This window comes from Vanellus vanellus (assembly GCF_965231255.1).
Source record: "Vanellus vanellus genome assembly, contig: HAP1_SCAFFOLD_152, whole genome shotgun sequence".
Lineage (NCBI taxonomy): Eukaryota > Metazoa > Chordata > Aves > Charadriiformes > Charadriidae > Vanellus > Vanellus vanellus.
Window position 1 is genome coordinate 62,796 of NW_028127530.1, and position 8,786 is coordinate 71,581.

An 8,786-nucleotide genomic window follows, 5' to 3' on the forward strand; every position below is an offset into this window, starting at 1 on the left:
GACAATAAGAAGAGATTCTTTGAGTATATCAATAGAAAAAGGAAGACTAGGGAAAATGTAGGCCCACTGACGAATGAGACAGGTGCCCTAGTGGTGGAAGACACAGAGAAGGCAGAGTTCCCGAATGCCTTCTTTTCTTCGGTCTTCACTGCTAAAGCTGTCCCTCACGAATCCCGTACTCTGAAGGCAAAGGAGAAGGTCTGGAGAGAGGAAGATTTTCCCTCAGTTGAGGAGGACCGGGTCAGAGACCACTTGGCCAAGCTGGACATTCATAAGTCCACGGGCCCTGATGGCATGCACCCCGCGAGTGCTGAGAGAGCTGGCGGATGTTATTGCTGGACCACTCTCCATCGTCTTTGAACGGTCATGGAGAACAGGAGAGGTGCCTGAGGACTGGAGGAAGGCTGACATCACTCTGATCTTCAAAAAAGGCAAGAAGGAGGGCCCAGGGAATTACAGACCAGTTAGTCTCACCTCTGTCCCTGGGAAGGTAATGGAGCGACTCATTCTGGATGTCATATCCAAACACGTTGAGGAACAGGAAGTTATTGGAAGTGGTCAACATGGATTTACCAAGGGTAAATCATGCTTGACCAATCTGATAGCTTTCTGTGATGTTATAACTGGTTGGCTGGATGAGGGGAAAGTCGTAGATGTCACCTACCTTGACTTTAGCAAGGCTTTGGGCACTGTCTCCCACAACATCCTCATTAGGAAGCTGAGGAAGTATGGGCTAGATGAGGTGACAGTGAGGTGGATTGAGAGTTGGCTGCGGGACAGAACTCAGAGGGTTGTGATCAGCGGCACAGAGTCTAGTTGGAGGCCTGTAACCAGTGGTGTCCCCCAGGGGTCAATACTCGGTCCAATTTTGTTTAATATATTCATTAATGACCTGGATGAGGGGACAGAGTGTATCCTCAGCAAGTTTGCTGATGATACCAAACTGGGTGGGGTGGAGCATCTCCCTTATGAGGAAAGGCTGAGAGAGCTGGGACTCTTTAGCCTGGAGAAGAGAAGGCTGAGGGGAGACCTTATTATGGCATATGAGTATCTAAAGGGTGGGTTGAAGGAGGATGGAGCCAGACTCTTTTCAATGGTTCCCAGTGACAGGACGAGGGGCAATGGGCACAAGTTAGAACACAGGAAGTTCCGTTCAAATACACGGAAACACTTCTTTACAATGAGGGTGTCAGAGCACTGGCACAGGCTGCCCAGGGAGGTTGTGGAGTCCCCTTCTCTGGAGATCTTCAAGACCCACCTGGATGCAGTCCTGAGTGATGTGCTCTGGGCAATCCTGCTTTAGCAGGGGAGCTGGACTAGATGATCTCTAGAGGTCCCTTCCAACTCTGAAAACTCCGTGATTCCGTGATTCCATAGCGGAAATTGCTAAAACAGCATTAACTGCAGGAGAGTCCAGGAGATCGGGCATCTCAGACTGAGTTCGTGGTTAAGGAAAGTTCAGAGTTATGAGATTGCCCTGATCCAACAAAATCTAACGCAGATGCTTCAAAACTTAAGCGACAGCCTCCTCTGATTTGCCAGGATTTTATGAATCACCTACGAAGAAGTCTAATACTGCAAGTTTCACAGGGGAAGGTACTATGTTAGCAGACTTTAATGAAGATGTCCCTTTTTGATATGATCCACTTGAAAAATGGAGGCAAATAAAGCAAAAGGCACTGGACAGTGGAGATACAGCATGTGGAAATGCAATAGCGTGTCCCGTCTTACGACGAACGGATCAGCCTAATGAGCACTCGCTTTTTCCTTATGGAGTAATTAAAGACTTGAGACAAACTGTTATGCAAAATGGGTTAAGTGCACCACATACTCAAAGTTTGCTACAAGGAATATTTTGGGGGAATGAGTTAACACCCTATGATATTTGGCAAATTACGCATTTAATACTTACTCCTACGCAAATGGTATTATTTGAGTCAACGTGGAAATCTGCTTGCCAAGTGGCAGCCCTTGCAAGCAGCGAATGCTGCTGCGAAAGAGTCTTTGTTAACGCAGCTTATTGTGGGAAATGCTAATTATGAATGTCAGTGTATTTTGCGCTCATTACAAAATCCAACGATAGTCCAAATGATTGAGGCATGTCAAAGAATCGGTTCTAACTCTCATAACATGGAGATGTTGGCGACAACTTTTGCTGCAGCGGTGAAAGTACGAGGAAGTTGGTTTTTGTGTGGGCCGGCTACAGCCCAGCGGTTACTTCGGTCTTTCACAAGTGTGTCGCGTGAATCTGTCAGATCATTCAGAATCTGTGCATAAAAGCATTCAAATGTTAAAGGAGGGGGTCAGAAAGTTGCAAGTAGACAATGAATGGAATTGGTTGAACGATTTGTTATCTGGTTGGGGAATTACAGGATGGATAGCTGCAATCATTAAGACAGGATTAATGATATTGATCATAATTTTTTTTATAGCATTAATTGTTCCATGTTTATACTCTTGTCTGCAAAGGGCCCTGCAGAAGATGATAAACTCGGCGTTTCTAATTGAAAAACAAAAAAGGGGGAGATGTGGGGACTGAGGCAAAAGAAGGGTTAAGTGGGGTAGAACTAATCGGGAGGAATAAGCAGCTGCAGCACTGTTCTGGCAGACGACGAAGTTGTGTGAAGCTCCTCCCGAGATAAGGAGGTGCTGCTCACAGGGAAGAGAGATTCCCTTTTCGGTGGGAACGTGATCTTTTGGAGTACGCGATGGTGTAAACAAGTACAGTAGGAAATTACTGCCTTGGTAGAAAGGTATGTAAAGAGCACGCTTGCTTAATACAGCGGATTCCGGTTTCGATCCTGCATATCGCAGTCCGCGCATTCCCACCGCCACACGCCCCCTCCCCCGCGGGCCGCCCCCCGGCCCCGGCAGCGCCCCGCTCCGCCCGCCCGCCCCCGCCCTGGGCAGGAGCTCCCCGAGCCCGCGCCGCCCCGCCGGAGCGCAGCGGGACGAGCAGCTGCAGCGCCCGGTGCCGCGGGGCCGGTTCCTGCGCGCCGTCACCCGCGGCGGGAGGAGCCGCACCGCGCCCGCGGGCACCGGCGGGGCTCGGCTCCGCTCGGATGGGGTCGGCTCCGCTCGGATGGGGTCGGATGGGTACGGCCCATCCATCCCCAAGTGGTGGGAGGGGAGAAGGGAACCCCCCCTCTTTGCCAGCACCGCCTCCTCCCCACAGTGTCCCCCAGAGAAGGCTCTGAACTCGGGACGATGCCAACGCGGGGGGCGACTGCAGTCTCTGCCCTCCCGCACCCACTCCGAGGGGATCTTCCGCTCTCGGACCATCTCCTGCTCCCGCTGCGGGGAGTTCCTGCTCTGGATGGATCCAGCCGGTTATGGAGGTACCGAGGGAAGTTGGACTCTCGCGTCCGCTACGGGGAGGTCAGAGCTGGGAAGCGCTCCGTACCCCGGCAGCAGCGGGGGGGGTTGAGCTGAGCAGGGAGGTGTTGGCCGGGCAGGAGGAACTGCTGCGCCGTCCCTGTCTCCCTCCAGAAGGACAGCGGCAAGAGAGGAGTGTGGGAGGAGGAGGTGGCGGGGGCAGAAGAGGAGGGGGAAGGGGAGCCGAACGCGGAGGAGCTGCGGGAGAAGAGCTGGACCATGGCGCTGTCCTGCCCCCCGCTGCCGGGCACGGGGGTCTGGGGGCACCGAGGGCTGGAGCTGTGCTCCGCAGGGCTGTGCTGGCCCCCAGGTGCGGTTTTAATGTTGAATTTCTGTAAATGACTGGCTTGTAGAAGGCAGGTGTAGATTTGGGGAGGGGGGAAGCAGGAGCTGTGGCCGTGGGGGGGTGCATGCAGCTGAGGGGGTGGAGCTGTGACCTTGCTGGGCAGGAAGGACCACGGACCCGTCCGTGTCTGACCCCTGCAGCCCCCCCGGCTGTCCCCCTGCAGCTCTAGGGGAAGGGGCTGCCAGCGTCGGACAGGCGGCTCCTGCTCCTGCCCCCCTCCGGGGGAAAAGGGTCCCCGGGGCTGCGGGCAGAGCCCCTCCTGTGCTCCCCGGGGGCTCTCGGGACAACGCCAAGGTGCCGTCAGGGGCGACCTCCTCTTGCAGTAGCACCGAGGGGGGGCAATGCCGCCCGAACCAAGGTGCCTGCCTGTGTCAGGTTCTGCAGGCAGCCTGTGGGCAGGGACGGTGCCCGGAGGGGGCTGGGAGGACCCCGCGCTCTTCCCACATGCCTGCAGCAGGGCAAGCAGCCCCAGGACCCTCCAGCTCCCCACGAGCGCTGGGGGATGTGCCTGTCCCCACCATGGCACCGCTACGGGGAAACAACATCCAGTGAGACATTGCAACATGGCAAAATGCATAGCGAGAGTCGTAGCTGAGAGGCTCCTGAATGGTGACCCTGGGGCAGCTCTACCTTGGAGGTGGCAGAGGAGCAGAGCCATCTGGAGCCACAGAGCAGCGGCTTTGGCAACCAGATAAGGACAGTTGACCAAAACAATACAGTGATTGAAAAGGAGTCAACGACTCCCAGAGGATTCTGAAGGACCACCGGGAGACTATAATGCGCATACAGGGGTGGGTAGTAGCTTATGGTAATGAGTTCCCGGAAAAGTCATGAGCATGTTAATCACTTCTCCGAAACCCTTGTGAATGTGTATATATGGCATGTCTATAAGCTGTATAACTAACCCTTTACGGTGTGCAAGTTTGGAGGAGCGATCCCCCTTGCACCCAGCGCTGCAATAGACATAGCTGCTTTATAACTCGGCGTGAGTTGTGGAGTTTGTTTCCACACGTCAGCACTGCAGGGCTCAAGGATGGGGACGCCCCCATTACCCCATCCCCCCGTCCCCGTCCCTGTCCCCCGTCCCCGTCCCCGTCCCCTCCCTTCTGCCCGCAGGGAGCAGCCCCAGGCAGGGATGCTGAGCACGGGGGTTTCTTGACAGGCCTGGGGCTGGCAGCAGTGACACGTGGCTGTAGGACATGTCCCACCCAGGCAGGGGTGCAACTCCTTCTGGGGGCAGCATGTCACTGAGAGCTGGGGGGACTTGGATGGTCTCGGGCAGAGCGAGTGTTACCCCAGCCTGCCACCATGGCCCTTTGCAGCTCCGGCGGTACCCGGGCAGGGACGGGATGGGCTGGCCTGAGGCTGGAGCACCCCAGGGTGATGCCCCCCCACCACAGAGCATCCTCAGACCAATGGGCGCTGTGGGGATGGTGGGGCAGGGCTGGATGAAGGATGCGGGGCAGCGGGGCCAGGGCAGGGACAGGGCCATCACCTGTAGCTGTAGCCAAGGGGAAGCCGAAGTCCTTTTGGGGTGGAGGTGGTGGAAGGAGTAGCGAGGGCGGCACTCGCTGTCGGATAGGTCCAGGTTGCAGTTCCAGCCGATGGTCACACTGATCACCCAGTCCTGCAGCAGGGACCAGCAGACCTCGCACAGTGCCAGCATGCTGCGCGCACAGCATCCCAACGGGAACAGCACCACCATGGTCACAGCATCTCCAGGGGCACGGCATCCCCATGGGTACAGCACCTACGTCCCTGCAGGCGTAGAATCTCCACAGACGTGGCAATCCCCCAGGCACAGCACCCCAGTGGGCATGGCAACCCCCACGGGCATGGCATCCCTGGGGGCATGGCAGCATCCCCCCAACCCACACTGCTCCCGCCCGGCCACAAGCACAGCCCCATCCTCGCCCTCCCCAGCAGGACGGGGCTGGGTTGCCACAGGCGTTGGGCCACAGGCCCTTGCCAGGGACGCCGTTGGCACTGCCTGCTGGCCCAAGAGTGCCCGGGAAGGGGCTTCCCAGAGGAGCTGGCTGGGCAGCAAGGAGCAGGTCCCAAAGGACGGGAAGACGCTGGGGACGGGCAGGGGGGCAGAGAGCGGGGGAAGGATGGAACAGCGTCGAGTGCCTCTCCTGGGGGGGACTTGTCTGCTCCCGCAGGTGCAGAGGGCAGGGAGGGCCCTGCGGGGACGCTGCGCTGCTCGGCCACCCGCCCCCCATCCCCGGCAGAGGCGGGAGGGAGTCCCGGGGAGGCGGCACTGCCTCGCTCCGGCCGCGCCTGCCGCCTGCTCCCCCCGCCCGGCTCGGCCCGGCTCTGCCCGCACGGCTGGCTGGATCGGCTGGGCTGGGCTCGGCTCGTCTGGGCCGGGCCGGGCTGGGCTGGGCTGGGCCGGGCTGGGCCGGGCTCGGCTCGGCTCGAGTGGGCTGCGGCCCTGCGGGCCCGGGCCGGGCCGTGCGGCGGGAGCCCCGGCGGAGCGGCGGGGCAGGTGTGGGCGCGGAGGGGGCCGGGGGTCCCGGTGGGTGCGTGCGGGGGCTGCGGGCAGGGGGCGTGTGGGCCTCGCTCCGCGGAGGCTGCGGAGGCCGCGGCGGGGCCCGAGGGCAGAAGCGCGGGGCCGGCGGGCCCGGGAGCGGGTCCCCGCGGGAGCGGGCAGCGGCGCAGCCGTCGGGCGTCCCCCGGGCGCGGCCCCGCCGCTGCCCGCTGCTGCCGGGGGTCTGGCGGGGCGGCCGTCGGCGGGCAGCGGGGGTGCGGAGAGGGGCCGGGCTGCGGCCGCTGGCTGCGCTCCCCCCGGTGCCGGCGGGGACGGGGACGGGGACGGGGACGGGGAGAGGCGGGCTGGCGGCGGGGCAGAGGCTGCGGGGCTCCCCCGGGGCACAGGGTCGGGCCCGGGCCGGTGGAGACGCTCTCGGGCTGCGGCCGGGACAGACGAGGCACAGCCGGCGGCTCTGGCAGAGGAGACGGAGGCTCCGCTTCGATTGCCCGCTCCGTCCTGAGGCAGCATGGCGCCTGCAGCCTGTGCAAGCAGGCCGTGCCCGGCCCAGGGCAGAAGACCCCCGGGGGGCTCGTGCAGGGAGGTCCCGGAGGTGCCCCTGCCAAGCTGGCACAGGGAGGAGAGGCGGAGGGATGGAGGGCACCGCTGGACTCCCGCTCCTGCCAGGACAGGGAACCGCTGGCCACAACTGGCCCCGAGGAGCCCTGGCAAGGGGCCGTGCTCGGGGCTGCAGAGGAAGGTGAAAAACCCCCGGGGGCCCGTGCCAGTGTGCCCCGGGGGAAAAATTCCTTCCTAACCCCAAAACTGGCGATCGGCTGTTCCCTGAGCACTCGAGCAAGACCTTTTGCGTGGCCTCCAGGGCAGCGGTGGCTCCAGGGGACACGTGCACTGCCCAACCCCTCCTCTGCTTCCACTGGGGGCACCTCAGGGCCATCCCAGCATGGAAACCTGACATGGTATTCTCTACCAAAACACTCTTTTACTATGAAAATGTATCTTCCAGGGTCCACCCAAGACTCCTCCCAGGCAATTCCTGGAGCCATTTGATCACTGCTTTAGGGACCTGAGCTCCCAGGAAGTAACCCCAGACTCATACAGGGAAGATACCCAAGATGATTTTTCTCCTTGTACAATGCTCCATTCTCTGGGATGCACCCGACACCCCACCCAGGTAAGACCCTGAGTCTTTTTTTCCAGTGTTTTGGTGACCTGTCATCCCGGGTAGCAACCCCAGACTCCTCCAGGAAAGATACCCCACATGATTTTTCTCCTTGGAAAATGCTCCTTCCTCTGGGATGCATCCGAGACTCCTCGCAATTATGTGTCTGAGAGTTTTTTCCGGTTGTTTAGGGCCCTGTCATCCCAGGTAGCAACCCCAGACTCCTCAAGGGAAGACACCCAATATGATTTTTCTCTCTTGACAGTACTCCATCCTGCAAGATCTACCCAGGACTCCTCCCAGGCGTCTCCCGCAAGTTTTCTCCAATGCTTTAGGACCCTGTGATCCTGGCTAGCAACCCCAGACTCCTCCAGGGAAGATACCCAAGATGATTTTCCTCCTTGGACTATTGTCTATCCTGCGGGATGCACCTGAGACTCCTCCAAGCTCTGTTTCTGAGTGTTTTCTTCCTGGGGTTTAGGGCCCTGTGATCCCAGGTAGCAACCCCAGACTCCTCCAGGGAAGATACCCGAGATGATTTTTCTCTTTAGAAAATGCTCCATACTCTGGGATGTAGCCCTGACTCCTCCCAGGCGTCTCCCGCAGAGTTTTCTCCAGTGCTTTAGGACCCTGTGATCCCGGGTAGCAACCCCAGACTCCTCCAGGGAAGATACCCGAGATGATTTTTCTCCTTGGACAATGCTCCATCTTCTGGGATGCATCTGAGATTCCTCCCAGGCATCTCCCGCAGACATTTTTCTGGTGGTTTGGGTCCCTGTAATCCTGGGTAGCAACTCCAGACTCCTCCAGGGAAGATACCCAAGATGATTTTTCTCTTTGGACAAAGCTCCATCCTCTGGGAAGCATCCTAGACTCCTTCAGGTATGTCCCTGAGTGTTTATTCCAGTGTTTTGGGGCCCTGGGATCCCGGGTAGCAACCCCAGACTCCTCCAGGGAAGATACCCGAGATGATTTTTCTCCTTGGACAATGCTCCATCCTCTGGGAAGCATCCGAGACTCCTTGCAGGTATGTCCCTGAGTCTTTATTCCAGTGGTTTGGGTCCATGTAATCCCGGGTAGCAACCCCAGACTCCTCCAGGGAAGATAGCCGAGATGACTTTTCTCCTTGGACAAAGCTCCATCCTCTGGGATGCATCCGAGACTCCTCCCAGGCGTCTCCCGTAGACATTTTTCCTGTGGTTTGGGTCCCTGTAATCCCGGGTAGCAACGCCAGACTCCTCCAGGGAAGACATCCGAGATGATTTTTCTCCTTGGACAAAGCTCCATCCTCTGGGATGCATCCGAGACTTGTCGCAGCTATGTCCCTGAGTCCTTTTTCTCGCGGTTTAGGGTTCTGTCATCCCAGGTAGCAACCCCATACTCCTCCAGGGAAGATACCCGAGATGATCTTTCTC